Genomic DNA, 25591 nt, shown 5'->3' on the forward strand with positions numbered 1-25591 from the left:
TCACCTGCCTTCTTTCATTCTGTTAATGAGCAGAACATATTTATAAGGGTTTTTTTTCCTCCATAGCAAAGTGCACTAAAGGTGGAGATACAGGAAGCTCTCATATTAGTAGGTCATGTCTGTAGATTATCAAGAGGATATGAGATTTCCCTGATGTTCATATTGTGACACAATGGGATACACATTAAGATGATTAACAATATAGACTTAGTTAAGTCAGTAACAGTTAAAATACACTAAGGAGATAGAAAGGTTCCTTTAAGACAGAAATCAAAGCTCTCTAAAAAGATTTTTTTTTTTTACTTTTCAAAAGTGGCTTTTCAAAAATAACTCCAGTTTTGACCTTGGCAAATAACACAAAAAAGGCTCCTATATCAATTTGAGCTATATGTAAATGGGGACAGTATTAGCTCTTATCCAACCTAATATTTGCTTTCTTCAAGACTAATTTAACAAGATTTTTTTGTCAGTTTTGTGCTCAAGATGTACAACATGGACAAAATGATAAAGTTATAAAGTAGAATTTTGAAAATGTCTATCCTCACACACTAACAAATTTAACTTTACACTAAAACTAATGCATAGGTAAAGTTCTTAGTAAGTGATGTTAATCAATGTCTTTTATACATTGAATTCAGTTTGTTGTTTTGATCTGTAAGTCACTAAAAGACTGCAGCGTTTTATTAAAGACACTGGTGATCTGTCAGTATTTGTCTAAGAAACAGCAGTTACACATATAAACATCAGAGATATATCAACATGCTTTCCAAAATAAAACAGCTGAACTGAATTAAAAGGCCAAATACTATTCAAACAACTGGCTACCCAAATTTTGTTATTGTTCCACTGGAATCATGTTTTCAATTTTAGGGAAAAGTGTGGTTAGGATTTTACAAATATATTTGTGTAACTACTCAAAATACAGCGAATCTTTCAGTCAAACCATTATTTTCAAACTTATAACCAAGTTGACAGTTGTGGTTTAACTACAAATTACATTTGTTCAAAACCGGAAGTTTCAAAGGTTCACTATAAGTTGGAATATTATGAAGGAAAGTCAGAGGTTTCTCTCTAACTCCCATTGCAAAACCTAATTGCATAGAACACTTAGTGGGATGTGCAGTGAAAATGGTTTATTTGCATTTCTGACAATGTTTATCTCACTAAACAACAAACAGTACTACATTGTGTAACACATCTTGCTATAATACTTGAAATGTACAACTCTACAGAAATACATTATTATTTTAGAATGGTAAGAGTGGTCACGAGTGGTCATTCAATTAGCAATTTTTGAACTAGTACACTGTCAAATTCAGAAATAAATGAAACAAAGCAAATTTGTAATTAGTATTGCGTCATTCTTGACACCAGAGTTAATCTGTTTTTTGAAATCATTAACATTTCTGAATACCGCTAACGGCAGCTCAAGAATCTGTACCACAGTTTGAGAAACATGAAAATAAACTGGCAAAACAGAGACTCTAGAGTTATGCAAAATTGCACTCATGCTTATATATAGACACACAACAAAAGTCTTTTGTATTGGTCTTTTTGTAAAGTTCTGAAATTATTACATTTGAGTAGTAATTAGGAACATTTTATGGAGTAATTCTCTGTTCAGTTAGAAAAACTGATTCCCAGTTTCTTTAATATTTGTAATAGAAAAGGTCCAAAATACACAGGTACATTAGTGCAGCATGAACTAAGGAACAAATATAAACAATAACAATTTATATATTCTGATATGTTGCTAATTTTGCTTACTATCTCAAATTATTATACAATAAACTTTTCAGAATACAACTATATGAAGACTATTTTGTATCTATGCTTTTTAGATGGAACATTCAAGAAATCTGGCCTTCCTAAACCTTCAGTCCGCACAAATTACAGGGCTTCAGCTGTAGGCGAACAAAAGCCCAACTGAGGGACATGCTCAGCTGGCAGACATTTAACTTTAGCTAGAGAACCTGCAAGCATGTGTGTGTAGTTGTGCGTGTGTGTCTGTGTGTGGTTGTGTGAGTGGAAAGAGGAAAGGGTGACACAGAAAGACTCCATGTTAGCAGTCACATCACATCACAGTTTGCAACCACATTGATTAAGAGAGTTACCATGCAGACTAATCTGGACATGGGGCAGATAAGATCAGCACTGGCAACCGCTGATTTCATGTGAGTTTTATAAAAGGATTAGTTCAGTGCTCTCAATGTGCCCCTTCCATTTCTCTTTCTGCTAAATTTATTTTATTTATGTCTTGCATTTGTAGACACTGGTGAATAATGCATACTTTATGTACATGATTGATTATTTTGACATAGAATCTATTACAAGGGTGTTTGACTCCACATTTCTAGTTGCAATAAGGGAGTAGCATATCAGTATATTGAATGTACTTAGTGCACAGTACATGTGTGTGTGTGTTTTTTATTTTTTTTATTTCTCTGTATTCAAAGATGTGTACCTTTGAGAGTTTCAACAGCCAGTTCTATTGTAAACCCTAAGCTACTGTGAGACTGCAAGAGCGGGAGTCATCCATCAGAGCTGGACACTTCTCCCATATGCAAACAGGCGAATTAAAATACTCGCCTCCCACTGGATCCATAAGCGAGAAAGAAGAGAGGTGAAGGAATTCCGTATAATAGGATCAAGATTAGAAAAGCTTCATGCGGTGCCAAAGTGAAAGGACAAGCAAATATAAGGATAAATGATGGAAAAAGGTCAAGTGATTTGGTTCAGCGAGGTTGAAACAAAGCCCAGATACGGAATAAAACTCATCATCTGGACTAGGGTGCGTAGTCCTGTGACAGTACGATATGGATTTATCCCTTAAGGGTCTGTAATCATTGAAAGTGGTTGTACAAGAACCCTGCTCTGCACAGCTGTGTGGCACTTTTTTGCATCACTACATAGCTGTCGTCCTCTAGGAATGATTAACCTAGAAGAGCTTTATATAGAAAGGAAGGAAGGACTAGATGGAAGAGAAGGATGAGGAGGAAGGAAAGAGTGAGGGAAGGATCTGGGCATGGAGGACATTATTGAATTCCATGGAGGGTATACTCTTTACCTCTGCACATCAAACCATGTTCAACACCGTTTAGCAATCTGTCTGCTAATTAATCATGGACTATAATCAGTTAGAGGCACTGGAAAATTATGTGTTTGTGTGTGTCTAGGGATGTGGGTACATTGTCTGTGGTTCAGAAATAGTTACACAGTGAAAATGAAAGGCGCAGACAACATGTAATTTGCAGCCAGAGTATTCTTGCCAGCAACAGTTTTCATGCAACGCTTAAGCGGGTATATTGCTGCTTCTCTCCGCTGTGGAGAACACGGGGAGCATTTTAATTTGCTCTTTATTGTGTATTTGTCCTTTTCATAATGTATATGGAATTTTTATCAGTTTGTGACACAGCTACAGATTGCTACATGCGCTGTAAGCCTCCCACCTTCAGAAATTAATGAAACAAAAAACGTAAATTATCTGATGCTAATAAATGACTTGGTTCAATAATTGTAGGATGAATTTTACTGATACTGATCCAGTTTTGTAGATGAATTGACTATAGGGCTATGGGAAGTCTTGTTTGCAGCTACTCTGACTAATTTTGACATGGTGGCCATGGCAGCAGGGGTGGGCTTGGTTATCATCTGACACAGAACACCAGCCAAGCCTGCAAGCTCGCGTACAGCCATCAGTGCTAATCTCCTGCTATGTGCTAACAATAGCACTGATGTTCTGGCTTTCTGGAGGAGCTTTGCTTGCTCTGAGCATGCCTTGTTTGAACAATGTCCCAGTGGCCAGCCACCTTTAGCTTTCTCACTATAGATGGAACAGTAGAACTGAAATCAGTAAGTGTATTGTTGCTTCCATGGGATAGCTGCTTGATTCAAGGCACATAAGAGAAAGGAGCAGGAGATTCAGCCCGTGAGGTTTAACAGAATGCTGAGACGATGCAGAGCTTGAAAGATTTGACTAGGGAAGGAATTCACAACCGAAGTGTTTAAACTATGAAAGCAAACTTTTGTAATGATGCAGATCAGAAAAAAAAGTCCTCAGATAATAATTAAAGAGGATCAAAAATCTTTACAGAAAAAAGTAAAACTTTAGTGTATCAGAAAATAAATAAGTCAATAATTGTATCTATTTCTGCAATTTGTCAACATGGTGCAGAGTGCACGCTACATATGTTGAGGGTCTTATCAAAGGGAAATATAGAAACAAAAAAGTATGCATACATACACTCAAGCCTAATGATAACTTAGAGTGACCAATAAACCAAACGTATGTTTTTGGAATGTAAGAGAGAACTAGAGTAGCTGTAGAAAACACATATAAACACAAGAAAAACATGCAAACATTCAAACCCAGTAATGATCTTACTGCAGGCCACTGTTGCTCACTAAGCTAATGTGAAGCATGCTCATCTTTGAAATCAATACAAAAAATAATTCAATCAAAAGTTTAATAACTATATTGTGATCTAACTTTAATTGTTTTTTTTTTTTTTGTTTTGTTTTACCTAAAACACACGCGTTTCTTTTATGCTTGTTAGTTCTTTCTCTCCCCACAGAAAAATATGTCTCAAGGACAACAAGAACAGCCACAACAAAGCAGTTTCACTGTAAACCATAATACCTGGTAGGAATAAGCTGGTATTTATATGTGTAATACATTTTATATTTTTATATGCTATACACTTAACTGAGGGCTGTGCATATAAAATAATATCAGTATTTCAAAAACTCTAAAACATCTAAGTCAGTTCCGATATCAGAACCAAATCTCCCATAGCTCTTGTAAATTGTATTTTAAGAGGTTATACTGTATGCTAATTGTTAGCATTTCTTTGCATTTGTAAGTGCTAATAATTGTGGCAATTGAAGTAAGAAACAGAAACTGTTACAACTCTACAGCAACATCCAGGATAAAGAGAAACTTGTCATTTAGACTCTTTTCCATTTCATTATTTTATGGTCTACTTGCAAACAACTTTCAGGTCCTAAACAGAGTCATCAGCAAAGCAACCTTTTGTGGAGAACCTGCAAATCATGTCTACCCTATGTTGAAATTAAAAAAAAAATGCTTTGATATAACTTTAAAAATAATTTTGAACTTCCTCATTTTAACATACAGGACAATATGGTACGTTCATATTACAGCTTAACTCCATCAATTAGTTTGAATTAGAGCCCATTTCATTGTCTTTGCAATCATGATGATGTAAATCCTTTGATGCTGCAACAAAGGAATACAGACGTGGCAGAAAAGAAAACTGCTTTTTATTCTCCCCTTTTTTTAACCAATGTGTGAATACACCACATCTCCCTTAAGTTGGCCAAGTTCTTTTTTTCACCAGAAATGGTGAAATCTTCTATTGTCATGTTATATAAAAGCTAGGTGCATTCTTGCCTTTTTAGACTTAACAGAACCCTACACACAGGCAATGTCTGCATTCTATCTACTGAAGGCAATTTGCATTTTTGACATTTATGGGTGTGCTTCCAAGGCTCGCAGTGTAATTTATGTGACATATACTACTCATTTACAGATTGATAGCTGCCATTCTTAACTGCTTATAATGAATACCTTATCACTGCACAAAAGTTTCTGTGCTGGATCTTTTGTCAGAGACTCTGTTAAAGCTGCTATGCTCTTCATTAAAATCCCATTTGCATTTGCAAGACAGAAGACAACCTCCTCTCACACTACCCCTGTTTTTAGGGATCATTTCAGTCTGGACAAGGAAATGCAGCTCTCCCATTTGGGTTCATTATTTAATAGTGAACACATGCACAGATAAAACTACAACAATTCAAATTCAGAGGAGAGTAGTCTTTCTTGAACTCTATGGAGTATTCTCTTTGGATCCTAAAGTTCCCTCCTCATAATAGGGATATGACATTTATTTTTTTCTCAAAATAACTTGTCCTGTCAAATAGGGGTGTCCCAAAAAAAGTCAATTCACATAAGAATCGAGATTCTCATTTACTACAATTTAGAATCAAAATAAAATGCCCCAAAGTTGTTTTGAAAGCTATAAAAAGAAAAGGAAATTAACGGTCTGTCACCTTCCAATTTGTAGCCACGTGGGGCATCCTGATGCCACCATGCAGCTGCTACTGGAAGTTATGTAAGTGCAGAAAGCACCAAAACAAAGAGGAAACTAAAAATGAAGAAGAGGGAGATTTGAATCACTCAGCCTTCCTTGAGGGCAAACATTTGGACTCATTTAATTTTTTTTCCCCAAATTTGTAGGAAGACCAAGCTTGGCATGAGCTTCACCGCTTGAACAGACCAATGATCCTTTGAGCCTCCAGGATCATCACATGGGGTGCATTTCTCTTAATGTTTGTTACACAAGATTTACAAAATGAAGATTGAGAACTTCGGGAATACCAGAAATCCAAGCTACAGTGGAGCAAAGGTAAATCAAAGCCTCCCATATAAAGATCAGTGCAGAGTTTTGTGCGTTTTTCCAGAAGTTTGTGGCCATGTTTTTTGCAGAAATGTGCTGTAGTGAAAAGTTGTAGTTCTACTTGTCCATTTGTTTATTGTATCCACAGGCAACATGAATTCTCCCAAGGAGCAACTATCTGATGAGATGAAGAATTTTATACATTTGTACTATTATTCACTGAATAACTACTGAGACTTTTAAATGGCTAAAAACGTCTGGAAAGAAATTGACATGGCTTTCTCCAGATGAAGTATGGGAGAGCCTCAAGTTTTTCACTGACAGCTATGCCACAGCTTCACTGAAAGAGTAAAACAAAAAACTTGCAACAAACTTTGATTGATACACTAGTGTAAATCAAAGTTCACATTAATGTGTGATGGAAATTGCAACAATTCCGTCTAAGCATGTGTTAATATTTAATGCCTAACCAGGTTTTAAATAAGACACTTAAGAGCAATGCTGGAGTAGACCATGAGGATCCTTTGAAAACCTACAGACTGAAGCAGAAGTCACTATGGATGATCGTTTTCAATCAAAAAAAATTTTGAATCAAAGTTGGAAATTGAATCCACTAATGAGATAGCAAAATATTCCCTGCTTTCTAATTGGTCAGCTCCACTTGTTGTCTTGTCCAAACCAACACAGGAACAGGTTGTTTTCTTTCTGTTCCCTTAGCCAAGTAGTTTACACATTATAGTAGCAAGACAAACCTCAAAGCTTTATGACCTAATTCAGGTTCTAAAGTTGCATAAAGGAAAATCATCATCATACAAATAAATAATGCCATATAATGTTTGGCTTTTAATTTCTTGTATTAAAATAAACCCTGATTTGAAGCTAATGAAAACAGAATAAACCATCTCTTCTGTGCTCGGATGAGTGTTATGCAAATACAGGCAGTTCTTGTAAGAGGGGCAGGTGAAGGACTGCATCCCAGTGACTGCAGGCCCACCTGTTTAATCAAAGCACAAAGGAACCTTTTAACCTGCCTGTAGTGCCCTATAAAAAGCTGCACATGTCCCTAAGGGTTTGTTATCCTCTGGAAAAAGTCTGTTCATTCTGGATCTGCTTATAAAGCAAATGATTCAGTATAGCCCACCTGGTTCCATGGCTTACATGTCACTTTGTTAGCATAATTCTTCACAAAGAGTGTGAATTAAGCTATTAAATGCAGATTTAAATCTACATTCACCTTTTCATTGCAATGGCAGTTAGAAAATGGAGAAATCCACACAGACAGTGGGCAGTGAAGGCTGCAAAGTTCTTTTCTAGTGACACAAAAGGAGAAATAGATCAGGGGCTCTGCACTGAGATCAGTATTTGTTCACAATGCCCACAAAAGCTAACACATCAACTTTGTCATTTACACACAAACAGTTACACAATCATAAACCTCTGTTCCATGCAGCCCCAGAGAGAAAAGGCAATCCACACACCCTATGAATATTACAATGAGCTGGATCTGGGTCATTAATATGACACAGTCGTTACTCTGGAGCCCAATTAGCAGTCAACACAGAGCCTGGAACGTTCCTGTTACTATACATAATCACTATATCACTGAGACAGAGTCTGGAGCAGGGAGGAATCAAACAGTCTCACATAGGGAACATGAAGGACTCTTCACAGATACATGGTAGACAGGGAGGTTGCAACCAGTTAATGATGCTTAAAGAAGGACATTTAGAAACATATATGAATTTAATATTGCTTAAATGTCTACTATTAATAAAGGCTGGATCAGTATTAGAGATTCAACTTCAAATGCAGCTTAGTAGCAAAAACCTACAAAAAAGCTTTCTGTATGTATTTAGATTATGGGAATAACTTATTTTCCCCTGTGCAGTCTTCCTAATCAAGGAGTCACTAAAGCAAACAAACACTCACCGACTTTTGGCTTGTAAACACTTGCAAACCCATTAGCAATGAAGTAGGAGGAGGTAAACCATCATCTCCATCATTTGGAAGGGGTCAATGTGAGTTGACCCTGTTTAATCCCTGCACTCTTCGTTTTTCAGTCATAAATGCTAATGTGAGAATGTGGCATATATCTTGAAATCTATTTTGAAATATTTTCTCAGGAAAAAAGTTACAATATTTCACTTCATTAAAAGAATCTGGGGTTGCATGTTGCAGTTGTCACACCACTGCCTCTCAACAAGAAAGTCCTGGACTTCCAACCTGTCCAAGCCATTCTGTTTTCACACTTTCCTTGTACATGAGTGGGTTATCTCTGGGTACTCTGTCTTCCTCCCACTGACTAAAACTGTAGCTAATGCAATTCAAGGCAGCCTTCCATTTGAACTAGACCAGCCTGGTGCCCGAGGTACCATTACAAGACTAGTATGATGGAAGTGAAGTCGGAGGAGGAAGATGCAAGGAACAATTATATGAGGGACACACTATTATATTGTGGTGAGTTATTGGTAGCAGTTTAGCCATTTTCTTTCTCCCTAAGTGTAAATATTTCATAATTTCATGTTAGGCTATTTGGCCTCTCTAAATTACAGCCCTGCATGGTTGTTTATTCCGTCTCTTTATTGCCCTGTGATGAACTGGCAACCCCACCTGTCCCATATTGACCACCGGAGAAAGCCACTAGCATTCCTGCGACTGCAAAGATTAAGCAAGTATATATAAAAATGGATGGATCAAAGATTCTTTGAAAATATGATTATTCAATGACTCTCAAAGTCACAAATTCAGAAAGATTAATAACCATACATTAAAGCACACATTTCCCAACATACTCCTCAGCTGTTTTCAAGGCAAGAAATGTGTATTCGTAGATATTTAGTCAGATATTAATTTGTAGGGTTTATAAAATAATCTCTTTAATTCAAGAGAAGTAGGAATGGATTTTAATTTAATGATATTGAAAAAGAAAGTTTTTGCATACATTTGACATAATGGAGCCTTTCCAGTTTCCATTAGTACTTGTATGCAAATATTTCAAATTTGATTAGTTCACTAACAAAGATTACATGTAATGTGATGAGGAAGAGAATGTGTGTTTCTTTGTCCTTCAGTGACAGACGCACTGGTGCTAAATGCTGAGAAGTCTGGCACTGGTTGCAGGAGGCTACTCATTTGGCTACACGCAGGCGTGCACACACACACACACACGCCCACCCCCCCCCTCACGCCCACACACGCACGCACTTCTTCAGGAATGATTAGATACCTCCACAGCTTTTCCTCATGACTTAGATTCATCATCACCACAGTTTTCTGTTTTCATCAGTGAAAAATATTGCTGTGTGACAGAAAGATTAAAGTTCATCATTGATCACAAACACTTTCAGGAATATATAAAGCCTAATTTGCACGTTAATATTTATATGACCTGCTCCGTCCTTCTTTCTGTAGCTTAGCTAAAGTTCCTTGAACTACGCCATTTAAGATTTGGTGATGAACAGCTGCCAGTATAAAAATCTTTTTTCTCACCCTCTATGCTGCATACAAACAAACTGCCGCTGGAATGGGTTTTCCTTTGATGGGGTTGCATCCGTTAAAAATAATTTTTTATGAATCATCCTTATCAGGCATATGTGCTCTGAATTTGTTATTTTTTTCCCCAGTATTTTCTTTCTCTAACATGCAGTTCTGGGGGCAGTCTGACAGCTCCTGGCATAAGGTCCTGACCTGAGCAGGAAAACAGGGCTGTTCCTCAGCAGACTATGTCGGGACAACTTAGATTAAGCCAAGTGTAAAACAATCCTTGTGACATCAGAAACATAGTAGGACACGTTGCCTACATTCAGGTGCCCTGATGAGCAAAACATTAAGGTCAGAGACAAACAAAGAGAGTTAGTGGAAAGAAAAATGCGAAAAGTTGTAGAAAGATAAAACTGAGACTATATTGTTGGATGAAAATGATAAAAACAGAAAGATACAAGATATGAGACAGGCATTTTGAAGTTGCAAGAGAGTTGGAATGGACATAAAGCTTTTTGTAATCATCTTTATCAAAGCTTTGTTCACACACCCCAACACTATTGTAAGCATGCGAATGTTAGACGCAGATTGAACGTGCTGTGTAGTATTGTGGGTCTTTGACTGATGACCAGACTCCTGCTGCGAAGCTGAGCTGCACAGCCATCTGATTGCCAGTGTAACTGCCCTGAGGAGTTAAAAAGCAGATCTGGGAGACAGACGGCAAAGATTGACCCACATGTCCAGATAGCAGACAGTCTTTCTGCATCCCTGGGTCTGCAGTACGTTGCTGCGAAGGAGGACACACATGTGACCTCTCAAATGTAGACATGTACATTATTGTTGCACTATGATTAAAAAAATTTTGGGGTGGGTTTATAACTACTCCTCCATGGGCTGCCACCTTATCGTGGTGGAGGGGTTTGAGTGCCCCAATGATCCTAGGAGCTATGCTGTCTGGGGCTTCATGCCCCTGGTAGGGTCACCCAAGGCAGACAGGTCCTAGGTGAGGGACCAGACAAAGTGCAGCCCGAAGACCCCAATGATGAAGGAAAACCTTGGACTTGGTGTTCCCTCGCCCGGACGCGGGTCACCGGGGCCCCACTCTGGAGCCAGGCCTGGAGGGGGGGCACGATGGCGAGCGTCTGGTGGCCGGGCTTTTACCCATGGAGCCCGGCCGGGCTCAGCCCGAAGAGGAAACATGGGCCCCCCCTCCCATGGGCCCACCACCCGTGGGAGGGGCCAAAGGGGTCGGGTGCACTGTGTGATGGGTGGCGGCCAAGGGAGGGGACCCTGGCGGTCCGATCCTCGGTTGCAGAAACTGGCTCTTGGGACGTGGAATGTCACCTCTCTGGTGGGGAAGGAGCCGGAGCTAGTGCGTGAGGTCGAGAGGTTCCGGCTAGAAATAGTCGGTCTCACCTCGACGCATGGCTCTGGTTCTGGAACCAGTCTCCTTGAGAGGGGCTGGACATAGTTCCACTCTGGAGTTGCCCAGGGAGAGAGACGTCGGGCAGGAGTGGGCATACTTGTTGCTCCCCATCTCGGCGCCTGTACGTTGGGGTTTACCCCGGTGAACGAGAGGGTAGGATCCCTCCGCCTACGGGTGGGGGGACGGGTTCTGACTGTCGTTTGTGCTTACGGGCCGAACGACAGTTCAGATTACCCACCCTTTTTGGAGTCCTTAGAGGGGGTACTGGAGAGTGCTCCTCCTGGGGACTCCCTTGTTCTGCTGGGGGACTTCAACGCTCACGTGGGCAACGACAGTGAGACCTGGAGGGGCGTGGTTGGGAGGAACGGCCCACCCGACCTGAACTCGAGCGGTGTTCTGTTGCTGGACTTCTGTGCTCGCCATGGATTGTCCATAACGAACACCATGTTCAAGCATAAGGGTGTCCATATGTGCACTTGGCACCAGGACACCCTAGGCCGCAGTTCGATGATCGACTTTGTCATCGTTTCATCGGATCTGCGGCCGTATGTCTTGGACACTCGGGTGAAGAGAGGTGCGGAGCTGTCCACTGACCACTACCTGGTGGTGAGTTGGCTCCGGTGGCGGGGGCGAAAGCCGGTCAGACCTGGCAGGCCCAAACGTGTTGTGAGGGTCTGCTGGGAACGTCTGGCGGAATCCCCTGTGAGACGGAGCTTTAACTCCCATCTCCGGCAAAACTTCGAACACGTCCCGGGGGAGGTGGGGGACATGGAGTCTGAGTGGACCGTGTTCCGTGCCTCCATTGTCGAGGCGGCCGATCGGAGCTGTGGCCGCAAGGTTGTCGGTGCCTGTCGCGGCGGCAACCCTCGAACCCGTTGGTGGACACCTTCGGTGAGGGATGCCGTCAGGCTGAAGAAGGAGTCCTATCGAGCCTTTTTGGCCTGTGGGACTCCGGAAGCAGCTGATGGGTACCGGCGGGCGAAGCGGCATGCGGCTCGGGCGGTTGCTGAGGCAAAAACTCGGGTGTGGGAGGAGTTTGGAGAGGCCATGGAGAAAGACTTCCGCACGGCTTCGAGGCGATTCTGGTCCACCATCCGGCGTCTCAGGGGGGGGAAGCGGTGCAGCACCAACACTGTTTATAGTGGGGATGGTGTGCTGCTGACCTCTACTCGGGACGTTGTGGGCCGGTGGGCAGAGTACTTCGAAGACCTCCTCAATCCCACCAACATGCCTTCCACTGAGGAAGCGGAGCCTGGGGACTCTGGGTTGGGCTCTCCAATCTCTGGGGGCGAGGTCGCCGAGGTGGTTAAAAAGCTCCGCGGTGGCAAGGCCCCGGGGGTGGATGAGATCCGCCCGGAGTTCCTTAAGGCTCTGGATGTTGTAGGGTTGTGTTGGTTGACGCGACTCTGCAATATCGCATGGACATCGGGGGCAGTTCCCCTGGATTGGCAGACTGGGGTGGTGGTCCCCCTGTTCAAAAAGGGGGACCGGAGGGTGTGCTCCAATTATAGAGGGGTCACACTCTTAAGCCTCCCTGGCAAGGTCTATTCAGGGGTCCTGGAGAGGAGGGTCCGTCGGATAGTCGAACCTCGGATTCAGGAAGAGCAGTGTGGTTTTCGTCCTGGTCGTGGAACACTGGACCAGCTCTACACCCTCAGCAGGGTCCTGGAGGGTGCATGGGAGTTCGCCCAACCAGTCTACATGTGTTTTGTGGACTTGGAGAAGGCGTTCGACCGTGTCCCTCGGGGAGCCCTGTGGGGGGTTCTCCGGGAGTATGGGGTACCGGGCCCTTTGATACGGGCTGTCAGGTCCCTGTATGACCGGTGTCAGAGTCTGGTCCGCATTGCCGGCAGTAAGTCGGGCTCGTTTCCGGTGAGAGTTGGACTCCGCCAGGGCTGCCCTTTGTCACCGATTCTGTTCATCACTTTCATGGACAGAATTTCTAGGCGCAGCCAAGGTGTTGAGGGGATCCGATTTGGTGGCCTCAGGATCTCATCTCTGCTTTTCGCAGACGATGTGGTCCTTTTGGCTTCATCAGATCGTGATCTGCAGCTCTCGCTGGATCGGTTCGCAGCCGAGTGTGAAGCGGCCGGGATGGGGATCAGTGCCTCCAAATCCGAGGCCATGGTCTTGAGCCGGAAAAGGGTAGAGTGCCTTCTCCGGGTCAGGGGGGGTGTCCTGCCCCAAGTGGAGGAGTTTAAGTATCTCGGGATCTTGTTCACGAATGGGGGAAGAAGGGAGCGGGAGATCGACAGGCGGATTGGCGCAGCGTCTGCTGTCAAGCGGGCGCTGTACCGGTCCGTCGTGGTGAAGAGAGAGCTGAGCCAAAAAGCGAAGCTCTCGATTTACCGGTCGATCTACGTTCCCACCCTCATCTATGGTCATGAGCTTTGGGTCATGACCGAAAGAACGAGATCGCGGATACAAGCGGCCGAAATGGGTTTTCTCCGTAGGGTGGCTGGGCTCTCCCTTAGAGATAGGGTGAGAAGCTCAGTCATCCGGGAGGGACTCAGAGTAGAGCCGCAGCTCCTTCACATCGAGAGGAGCCAGTTGAGGTGGCTTGGGCATCTGGTCAGGATGCCTCCTGGACGCCTCCCTGGTGAGGTGTTCCGGGCACGTCCCACCGGGAGGAGGCCCCGGGGAAGACCCAGGACACGCTGGAGGGACTATGTCTCTCGGCTGGCCTGGGAACGCCTCGGGATTCCCCCGGAGGAGCTGGAAGAAGTGGCTGGGGAGAGGGAAGTCTGGGCCTCCCTTCTGAAGCTGCTACCCCCGCGACCCGACCTCGGATAAGCGGAAGAAGATGGATGGATGGATGGGTTTATAACTAATTACAGTACATGTTCATGTATGGTTTTCAACACCACATGTTATGGTCGAAATCTCTTCTTCTAAACAGTGTAATGCTAGAGTTCGAACCTGGCATTACATCCCTGTAATTACTGTGATGGTGTGAAAACTATTTATCTCCTCTAAAGTGTAATAGAAAAACTATATTAATATGAGTTTCTCTTTAGTAGCGAATGATCAGCCACTTTCAGTCACAGCATGACAAGACCTCATATTGTGATTACAACTCACAAAAAGCCCCCCAAATACCATCTAAGGTGCTTTGGCAATACGGAAAGTGATATTTACAGTGCTGTGAAAAAGTATTTGCACATTTTAGTACATGTTTCAGATGAAACAAATTTTAATCTCAAAGGTAACTTGAGTAAAAACAAAATGTAGTTTCCAAGTAAATTTAAAAAAAAAAACTGCAGAGACTTGTTCTTTTTTTGAGTCTTATGTATACCCCTCAAATGTTTTTTATTTAATTTTTTTTAACCAATTTTTTTGGCCAGAATGTTATTTGGGACTATCAAAGTAAAATAACTCAAATATAGATACTTTTCTGATCTTCTTTAAAATAAATAAATAAATCCTCTTTCAGAAAATACTCTTCCTTTGACTTCACGATCATAACTTTGTGTTGGTCTGTCATTTAAAATCCGAATAAAACACTATTCAAATTGTCTTTGTAATATGACACCTTTCATACTTACGCAATGCATATGTTAAACAATACCTACCTGATGTAAATGTAAATGTAACTTTTTTTAACTGACAAATGTTAGAGAGATCTCTGTCATTCAATTGAAAGTAACTTCCTTAATCATTTTCACAAAAAAAAGGAAAACTAGCAAACTTGCTAGTTTGCCCTAAGATTTATTGGATGTTTTCCTAAAAACAAATCAAATCCAAAACACCCCCAAAACAAACAAAAAACACTTAATTACTCTCACTTTCTGTCTGAGAGAGAAACAACATCTTTTCAATAAACCTGGCAAATAATAACTGCAATATGTTATAGACAAAAGTGCTGCTTTTCCTCAAGCAAATACCTATCTGCTCTCACAGGTCAACTAGCTCTTACCACAATAAAGCTTTTTTTTTTTTCACTGTGGCAAAAATATACTATGATTACTGTTGAAATGCAATAAATGTTTTTCCACATACACAATTCCACCAATACCATGAGAAAGTCTAGAACTTTTCAAACTGGTTTGTTTGCGTAGGCTGTAGAATAACCAATAATAGGTCAGTGGATGTGTGTATAATTTCAAAATGGCCTGCTGAAATAAGTTTTGTCATGGAAGGCTAGTGTCCATCGTCAACTTCTATTTTAGCTAGCAGCTCAGAAGATGCCTAGGGATGCACCAATCATAGCTCTGTTGCTATGCAACAGCTAGAAACCTGTTTGGAGGGTGTCTCTTCAGTTCAAATAGTTTTAACTTGGGAGTGTTCATACTGCGGAACACAGAGCACTCATGGATTCCTAATAAACCTCTGTCAACAGAATATGCTTGAAAAGGCTTCATAGGAAAGACCTTGTCCCCTACTTTCTTGTTCTAAGGTTCTTCATTATCTTCTACTTTCTTTACTCAGGAACAAGTATCTACAGATCAATGATGCACATCAAATAAAAACTAAACTTAGCCAGTCGGAGATAGTTCTGCCTTCTACCCTTTTCCACCTCATTTACCATTTAATTTAGCAGCATGAATTAACATGTTAGCCAAAGTCAGTATCACTTTAAAACGACACTGCCCACTTGCCTAAAAGGCAGGAAGACTGACTTCTCCAAGCACACGAGCTACTGTTGATGTGTATGTGTGTATCCCAGAGAGAAAAGTGTAGAGAGAGATGTCGGGAGGTTGCGTATTTGTTCTGCAGTTAAGCAAGCTGTTATCACTACCATTACATCAATCCCATCTCAGTTGCTGTCACTCTTTTTGATGACATGTGACATTTTAGTGAGGTAGAGAAAAAGAGATCTAGGTACAAATAACTAAGTTGATAAGACACCATCGCTGACGGAAGGTGGGTGATGTAAGGCAAGTGGTGAGTAATGATGCATCCTGAATTCAGGTCAGTGCTCTTTGCTGATTCTGACGAAGGAAGCAAGCAAACGGGGGGTAGTGATGGATTTGGAGGGATTCCTTTTAGGATCTGAGTCACAGTAAAATATTTTGGGCTGCAATATGAGAATAAAACGAATGTGAACGAATGCCTCACAGTGTTGCCACACTAAACACTCTTATCCATATTTCATTTAATGTACTCCTGTTCCCCTAATAAGCGACATGAGAAAATGCTCCTTGGTCCTTTGAAAGTTAGAATGGCACTTTTATGATGTCTTCCAGATTATTCCTTGAGATGGATGGGCTGAGTTGGAACACCAATTGATTAACCCATCGACTGGTGGAATGTGCCGCGGCCATTCCCCAGCTAAGCTGTTCTTTCCCCCGGACAGAACATTTAGACGGATATGCTGGAGACGATGACTAATGATCAGATCTACTGAGGAATACAATCCGTGTCTGACTGTTTATTTGGACACAGTCTACATACGTACTCCTGTTTGGTTGGTGTGGCAAATTATGTTTTAGAAAGATCTAAGAGTCTCATGCTCAACTGACTGATCACAGTGGAAAATAATATTTTTTTCTGAGTTAAGATTTCATGAGGATGCAGGTGTTTACAACATCAGTAAAACAAAGACAAACTGTTAAATTTGATCAGACTGTACTATTCGGATAATCACCTTAAGTGATAGATGCTGTTTTTGTCACAAATCCAAAAAAGGAGACTGCAAAGCTATCATATCATGTCAAACAAAAGTATTTGTAGCCTTTGGACTGTTTCCTTTTGTCCCTGTCATATTACTGGGAGTTTATAAGATGGATAAAGACAGACTAGTGCAGAATCAAGTAGAAAAATGAACTATTCTTTAAAACATTCTTTGCAAATAAAATATTTATGTCCGCCCCTTTTACAGTGATGTTCCATGACACAATGTAATGAAACATCTCATCTTTAAATGTCAATTCATTAGGCTTTGAGCATATTTTCAATGTAATTTAATCTCAGTATAAATAATGCAGTTCTGTGAAGGCCTCTCAGCACACCAGTCAACAAGAACTAACATGGAAACAAGAGAAAATACCAAACAGATAAGGGATAAGGTTGTGGAGAATTTTAAAGAACAATCCCTAAGATTTGACCATCAACAAACCACAGAATGCTTTCTATCCATCATTTGAACAAATGTAGCCCTAGTTTGATGAAACCAAAATTCAAATAGTGGAATGCGTGCAAAAGCCTATACATGGAAAAATAAATAATAATAATAAATAGAACCGCATACAATACAAGCACAATCCTGGTGGTATATCATCCTCTGAGAATGCTTGTCTTCAGCAGGAACAGAAAACATTAACAAAGTTGATGGAAGGAGCTAAATACAACACAATTCTGTAAGAAAACGTTTTACAGACTGTGAAATATTTGAAACTAAGGTGACGGATTACTTTTCCACAGAACAACCACGATCAAAGAGGTACAATGGCTTAGATCAAAGCATAATCATGTGTTACAATAGCTCAGTTAAGTCAAACTCCTGACCTAAATTCAACTGAGAATCTGTGGTAGGATTTGTAAATTGCTGTTCATAGATGCTATCCATTTAATTAGACTACGTTTGAGACAAATGTTTTCCTCTAGATGTGCAAAAATGGTGGAGACATGCTCTGAAAAACAATTTCTGCAGTAATTTCAGAAAAAAAGATGGTTCTAGAAACTTGTACTCTGAGGGTTATTGCAGAAATGTGTATTAAACAGTAAAATTTAAAAAAAATAACTACTGAACAAACTCCATTTAGTGGTCCTAGGGCTATTCAATATTAGGAGGATATAAGACTGTCATGACATTATGGAATATTTTAAAAATATCAGATATATTATGATTTACCCACATTTTTCTCACCACACTTTTTCTTTTCATTGGTATATGCCACTACTCTCTTGATGATTAAGATCTCTAAAAGTTATGGCCAGAAGAGACAACGAAAGTCCAGGTATCCTAAAGCAAATATTGCCAAGCATAGTTTTAGTACATGACATCCTAAGTATCAATGCATTACACATCTTCTTTTGTGACTGTGATATTGCACATATAAAGATTCCTGTAAGAATTGTTTCAAATAATTGCACATCTAAATCAACCTCAAATTATGGACAAAATCATGAATTTAACCATTTTTGTAAGCCTTATTTTTATATAAAAATTCATCTCGCTGTCCTCATTAGGACTACATCCTCTCTGGCCTACCACTTTAGACCTCCAGCATCACAGAGCTCTATTAAAGAAGGCAAGGACGAAGATAAGAGATCACTTCAACAGTTCCCTTTTTCCCAATGAATGAAACCCCCTGAGATAGTCTATACCCAGAGAAGATGAAAAATGTACGGGTAGCTCCATTATTGATACAAGTCTCCGGCAGCGAAAGAAATGAATGCTAATGGTGTCCTAAGCTGGGTTTTACAGAGATTAATCCGATTTTAGAAATGAACAGTTTATTATATGGCACACAGTCCTGGCCATGATCTGAAGTGAATCCTGGACTGAAAAAGGGTGGAAAAAGATGACAAAGGGATTTTAGGAATGAAACATGGGTATACAGCTTGTCGCTTCACAAGACCCTGGCACCTCATTGCAGTTGTGCCCTTTTCCAGCTGACAAGTTCATTTATTTTCTGACATAGCTGCTCAGAAAGATTTTCAATAGATAAGTCAGACAACAATGGCAAAAGAAATAGGGCATATAACAGATGTCTTTGGTGACTACATTATTAGTTGAAGACTGGCTTTGTGCGAGCAGCAGGAAGTCCCACTTGGTCTCTTTGCTGCACCTGCTCTAAGGCTATTCCCCACTGTTTAGACGGACTAATGGCGACACACAGGGGATACAGCTGTTCTTGGTTCGACACAGTGAAATAAACAGACTCTAATTTAAACTCGCTCAAAAGCAATAAGCTTTTTTTTTATGTCGGTTAGAAATATTTAGGTTGCCATGCCCTTTTTAAACCATATGGCATTCTGAAACCACAAGCACCATCCATCTCCCAAAAAATAAATAAATAAAAATGTCCATTGCGAGGACAAGGTTTGAGTAGTGTTGAATGGGGAAGTGGAATAGTTGTTCTGATTATTACCATGAATCACTTTGCACCAGTTGCCAATAAACAACTGCAATCCTGGGAATACATACAGATATTTATCATACTAAAGCCTCCGACAGGGCAAAAACCATAAAATCTGCATTCAAATTTGTTTCTTAAAAGTAATGTCACTCCATCATATAGAAAGTTTTTTTTTTCGTTTCAGTGAGGTGAAAAATGTATGCCATGTTTCTCACATTTACAGGCTATGTATGAAATCTATTCTTTGACTGAAGAGTGACACCCGTCTTCATTGAAAACTTTATCCTCAGGGGGATCAGTGTAAAAACACAGACACTGCACTCATTGTGGACAGTCCTGTATTTTTATATTCATAGTATTTTTTAATGCATCGGTATTAAAGTGGAAAGGGCAAGCTGCATTGCAACAGTTATTTAATTTGTAACAGTGGCCCTTTCTGAAAGTCTGTTACACCACTTGCACCACGTTCAAATGATATGAAAATCACATGTTTAGGTTAAAAATTCCAATTTATATGGTCAAGTTAGTCAACTCTAACTTGGCTATGTCTTAGTCAAGTCAGAAAAGGAGAAACATATTTTTTCTTCTTTTTTTTAGTTCTAAATTTCAAGCACACCCACAGCAACATGCCAAATAAAAATGATGAAATTCTCTTACTGCTTTTGGAGAACAACCCCCACAATATTTGTGACTTTTCTGTCCATGTGAAGTTTTACAAAAAAGCCTCAGAGGTGCAGAACTTCACTGGATATCAGTCTTTATTAGAAGACGAGACTTATTATAAAAGCATGTCTTGTAATTTGGAATATCTCACGCTCTTTGGTTTTCATCAAACTTTAAACACACATTCACAAAGTGGTAACTGTTGCTTTGTGGCATATTGCGGCGGAGCTCAAAACAGACTTCTAGCAAGCCGTCTAGCGCATATATATTACTGGGAAGGACCAGAATGAAGTTTTTTTTTTTTCTTAATTTCAGCACCACGTAGAGGGACAGCTCCCTCCCAGCCTACCACAGAGAAGTGAAAAAGCGCCTTTTGTGTAAGTCACACCAAGTAAAAGTGGAAGGGGGTCTTGTGGTCTGATTATTCAACGATCCAGGAGTGAGCAAGAATTTCCAGTTTCATCAATAGCTTTTCTGTACTATCACTTGTATGTTAAACCATGTAGGTCAAATTTATCCAAGATCAGATGCACACATGCATCTGATGTCAGATTTTCAGCTGCTGAATAGGTTGAGCGCAAAAAAACAGGTATAGACTGCATTGATAACTGCAGAGGGGAGGACAGGTGTCACATTTGCGTTAAGCAAAACCTGACCTGTCCTATTTATTGTTGCTCCGATCAAACAGGCGTCATATTAGCATAAATGTAAAACTATTTTCAGTTGATAATATATATATATTTGTCGCGCATTCGCTCACTCAAGTCAAGGGCGCGCGGTGACGCCAAAGCAGACCTGTGCGAACGTGCGGATCTTTCTACGATCTTGTCGAAGGAGCAGGTTATTAAACATCTTTTACTTTGAGATTGCAGCTGAAGGGGTATAGAACCCCAATAACGTGCCCAATATCCCCGCAGTTCTAGAAACATTAAAGACGGTGCATAGAAGCAAGATATGGTAAAGAAGGCATAGAACACCCTAGAGCGTATTTAACCACAAAAAACTTACTTTTCCACCAAGAGGTCTGGAAGGTCTGTCTTACTGTCTCGCGGCTGACGGTCCGTCTTTCACTCTTTCACCCTCCCGTAAAAAGAACTGCATAGAAAAATTCCGCAATTCTCCGGCGCGTTTACAAAATTCCGTGTTGTCGTCTTCTTGTCAAAGACACTGTGTTCCTAATTAAAAAAAACAAAAACAAAAAAAAAACAAGTGGTACGTAATCCACACATTAGTCCGGACGGCGTGCTGCTAAAGTCTCACAGTGATGATACCCCGCAAATCAAATGGATATTTCCTCCTGTTCCACGACGCAAATCACCACCAAGGCGCCCGACAAGTGCGATTGTTGAAACTAGTCTCCCCGACCAGAAGGCGATGCGCTCCCAAATTTTCAGGAAAAAAAAAGAGTTAAATTAATCCAAGCCTAATGGCTCTTTTGTCTTTTCTCAGAGCTTAAAAACTGACCTTTCCAAACCCATCAGCTCGAGTTGGTCAATGCCCAGGCACATCAAAGCTACATCCTGGAAAGCTCGTCATTTAGACGCTAAGACAGAGCTTTTTTCTCCTTAGAGAGGCAGAGGTGGGGTTGCTCGCTTTCGTTTCAAATATAACTTTTTATCAAGTCCCCATAAGAATATTTATCAGTCATCAAGCCCGATTGAAATTTTAGCGCATTAGCCAACGTAGACTTTTTTTTTTTTTTTCTGTTTCCCCTCGCCGATGAAAGCAGCCCCGCAGAATTACGCCTGTGTGTGGTTATCCTACAACTTAAGTGAAGAAGTTGGGTATTTAAAAGGGCAATATCTCTCTTCAAGTTGCGTCGCTCTTCATTTGTAAAATAATACACTTTAAGAAGAAACGAAGCAAATGAATATCCTGGGAGGTGTCTTCACTTGGATCTTCTAGCAGCAGCTTTTAAGTCTGAAAGAGCTGAGGGAGGAAAAAAAAAAAAAAAAAAAAAAGCTCAATTCCTGCACGTTTTCCGCACCCAGTCTGGAGGGGAGTCACAGTTCACTGAAAGCATTCATGTCTCCTGCACCCTCCCTTCGCTCCGTGAATTTTCCTCATGAAGCCTCCTTTTGATGTGACAGAATATATTTATTCTTTGGAGTGCATTTCCACAAGACGTCGATTGTCCAGCTATCCTCCCCTTCTCTGGACCGCGGAGTGTATTAGTCGGCTTTAATTAGATGGCTCCATTACGCACAGGCGAGCTGCATCCATCGGTCCCTTTCAAAGTGCCCCGAGCGCTCAGCCTTTTATATAGCTATATAAATAAAACGCCGACAGACAGTGAATTGATAAGGGGCATCATGTAAGGTTACCTCCCACTGACAGGCTGTTCCTCCAACTTCAACCGGGTATGCTCCGCCACTGACTGCAGGTGGCTCACCCGCAAGAACGAGGCAGCGATGCCAGGGAAAATTGCCCTCCTTCTTTTACAGTCTACATGCAGCCCTGAACTAAAAAAAATAAAAGAATCTGAAAAGCCTTTTAAGTGCCACGCTTAGTGCTCCTTTGATATTTTCTTATTTGCCTGTTGCTTTATCTCTCATTAGTCGGTCAATTTGAAGAAAAAAAGGGGGACAAAACTGTAGTTTTTTTTGTGTGCGTGTGAGCATGTCGGAATAAAAGTCGTCGAGCAAACGACACAGACAGATGGAGAGAACGAGACAGGAGAAAAAGTGCTTCCTCCCATGTGAATCTTGGAAATAGGACATGACTGCCACCTACCGACTCCTTCTCTCCTGGGTGATAATGCGATAGCCCTGTTCGGGTTGACTGCTGCCGCATAGGACCGTTCTATAGATTGTGTTTACATACACTTTTGAATTTGTATTTCATAAACACTGTCAGGCACAAAAGGAGACCCGAGCTTGAATTATCTTCATGCATGCAAACACAGAAATAGATGTAAAGTGCAGGCGCACACATACAGAGAGAAGTGTGACAATCCAGAAAACAGATTAATATGAGTTATAATCTCTCTCAGGCTTCAGCACTTTAGACCCTATTTATAAATGCTGGCAGAGTGTTATGAATTATGAAATAGGTCCACACGGTGCAGATTTTTAGCACGGTGGGTGACACCAGAGACTTCAGGTCTTCAGAAAGATTATTGCTTGTGAAGCGTTTATCTTGGGCCGCCTGCTGCACTGCAAATATTATGCTAAACTCAGTAATATTCTGCAACATATATAGAGAGGCTACAAACATGGAGGAATTTTTCCACATATAGGCCGAGTTGAGCATTTGCAGTGAACGTGCTCAAATAAAACACGATAGCGAGATGTGAGAAGACACTTGAATGACTGGGATGTGTCCATCTGGTTGTCAACATCTGATCTCCTATCCCTCAGTGCTGTAGGTGTTGCATCATTCATCTGTCTTCATAACTGTCGACCTGCCTGTCTGAGTTTTGGGCATACTGTAGTAAAGAGCACCAACCTTCTGCTTTCCAATTTGAGGAGGTATATTTATTTATTTTATTTTATTTTATTTACTTTTTCTTGGTTCACATTTGTACTTAATTTCAAACACAACTTAATGAGAAATATTAGCATTTGGCTCTTCTTTTCTATTGTCCTGTTCATCTTTCTAGCCTAATACATTTGATATAAAGATTTTATATCAAATGTGATATATTGAGGAGGAATTTGCCCATCATTTAGCATTATTATTATACAGCAGCTGTGTACAGGCCATATGTCTGTTCTTAATTCCAGAAACCTTTGACTACTTCATTATACTTATTAGTTTTGCCAAAGTCCATCAATTTGTGGCTCTCGAACAAATACATTAACAAATTTTATTATGCCTGATTCAAAATATTATACTGACCTGACACATAGGTTTACAAGTTTTACAGAAAACTACTAAAGAAGTATTTGTTTTTCTTTCCCAGGAAATCCCTGTGTCATTCATCTTATCTGAGATGTTCATGGGCAGAATGTAGGCATGGTCATGGAAGAGAGTGTGTCTGGTTTGAGAAACTCAGGGTTGTTTTTATTTAATTTTTGCAGACAACATAGCTTGTTTGGCATCTTAAAGTTATGATCTTCAGCGAGCACTACAGCAATTCACAGCCAAGTTTTAAGGGGCTGGGATGAGAGTCAAATTATGATTCTCAACCAAGAATGTCATTACCAGAGAGGTCAATCTCTGCCTCACAGAGAAGTTCAAGTGTCTTGATCATTACCAATGATCAGACAGAGCAGGACATTGACAGATGGAACAGGGTCTTGTCGACAATAATGTGGCCACTGCTTCAGTCTGTTGTGGTGAAGAAAGAGCAGTGTCAAAACGTAAAGATTTCAATTAACTGGTAACTCTGCATCTTGACCCTCATCTATGCATTTGGGATTTGACTCGTGACTGAAAGAACAAGATCCTGGACACAAGCAGCTAAAAAGAGCTTCTTCTGTAGGGTGGCAGGGCTCAGTCAGAGAGACAAAGAGAGAAGACTTCTGTCAAACCTGCAAATACTTGTCACAGGTCAGTATATTTTAGAATAATATTTTTTAAAAGCTTTTTTAGTTATTGCTTTGGAGGTTAAAAGTGATGAACTTTGACAAACCTACTAAATATAATGAAGTACTCTGAAAGCGTTACCACTTAAGAATAGACTTATGGCCTGCAGTGTAACTGGAGGACAAAATCCTCACTTATATAAAAGGTTTTTATGAAATTCATCAGGCAAGTCAGTTATCCTCCCTTAGAAGATCCAAGTGGAGCTGCTGCTCCTAATCAGGTAGAGGAGTACATTGAGGTGGTTCTGGCCTCTGACCACAGTGAATTGTGGGCATCCCCCTTTGGAATGTGTTTGAGTATGTCACACTGGGAAAAGACCTCAGGGCAGGCCCAGAACTTGCTGAAGGAACTATCTTCTACTCCTCATTCTGCTCTTCCCTTCAAAGGTTGTCACTGCAAGTCATGTGTCTCTATTGATTTTAATATTTGATTTGGGTTAGATTTTATGTCGGTTGCCCCTTCTGACACAAATCTCTCCATATTTGAAACCAGATATTTTCATGCAAGGCAAAAAGAAAAGACACAAACATTTTTCCTGTGTGACATTAAACCTGACCAAACGTTTCCTGTTTTGTGTCAAGTTGAATCACCAAAATGATCTCCATTTGAAATAAAAAAAAACCTTTAAAAATTCTCCCATCCATTACTTCCAGTTTGAGTTTTAGATATATAAAAAATAGAATAGCAAAATACTTTTTGCCAATCATCTCAGAAAGTGAAGCTTAAATGTCATATTGAACAATCACAAATAGAGTGACATATTACAATAATTGTTTCTTGTAATTTTGATGATTATAGGTTGCAGGTAAAACAAAATCACAAAATTCAATGTCTCAAAGACTTAGAATACTGTGAAAAAGGTCATTAATAGAATGTCATAGTGTCATATCCTAATCAGCTAATTAACTCAAAACACCTACAGAGGTTTACTGACATTTTAAATGGACCCTGTCTATGGGTCTGTATGCTACACAATTATCAGGAAGGCTGCTGACTTTGCAGATGTCCAGAAGCCAGTCATTGACATCCTTTACAAGCAAATACATTGA

The 25591-nt window shown here is 40.6% G+C and overlaps 1 protein-coding gene across 1 annotated transcript in view; it reads right to left on the minus strand.

The window, feature by feature from the left end:
- The window catches only part of lrrc4ca (leucine rich repeat containing 4C, genome duplicate a), a 66585-nt gene extending 43941 nt beyond the window's left edge, over positions 1-22644 (minus strand). Inside the window, exon 1 of the mRNA XM_028002425.1 lies at positions 21021-22644. The gene's annotated coding sequence lies outside the window, so the exon portion shown is untranslated. The remainder of the gene's footprint in view (positions 1-21020) is intronic.
- Positions 22645-25591: the final 2947 nt, after the last annotated feature.

This window comes from Xiphophorus couchianus, chromosome 2 (assembly GCF_001444195.1).
Source record: "Xiphophorus couchianus chromosome 2, X_couchianus-1.0, whole genome shotgun sequence".
Classification (NCBI taxonomy): domain Eukaryota; kingdom Metazoa; phylum Chordata; class Actinopteri; order Cyprinodontiformes; family Poeciliidae; genus Xiphophorus; species Xiphophorus couchianus.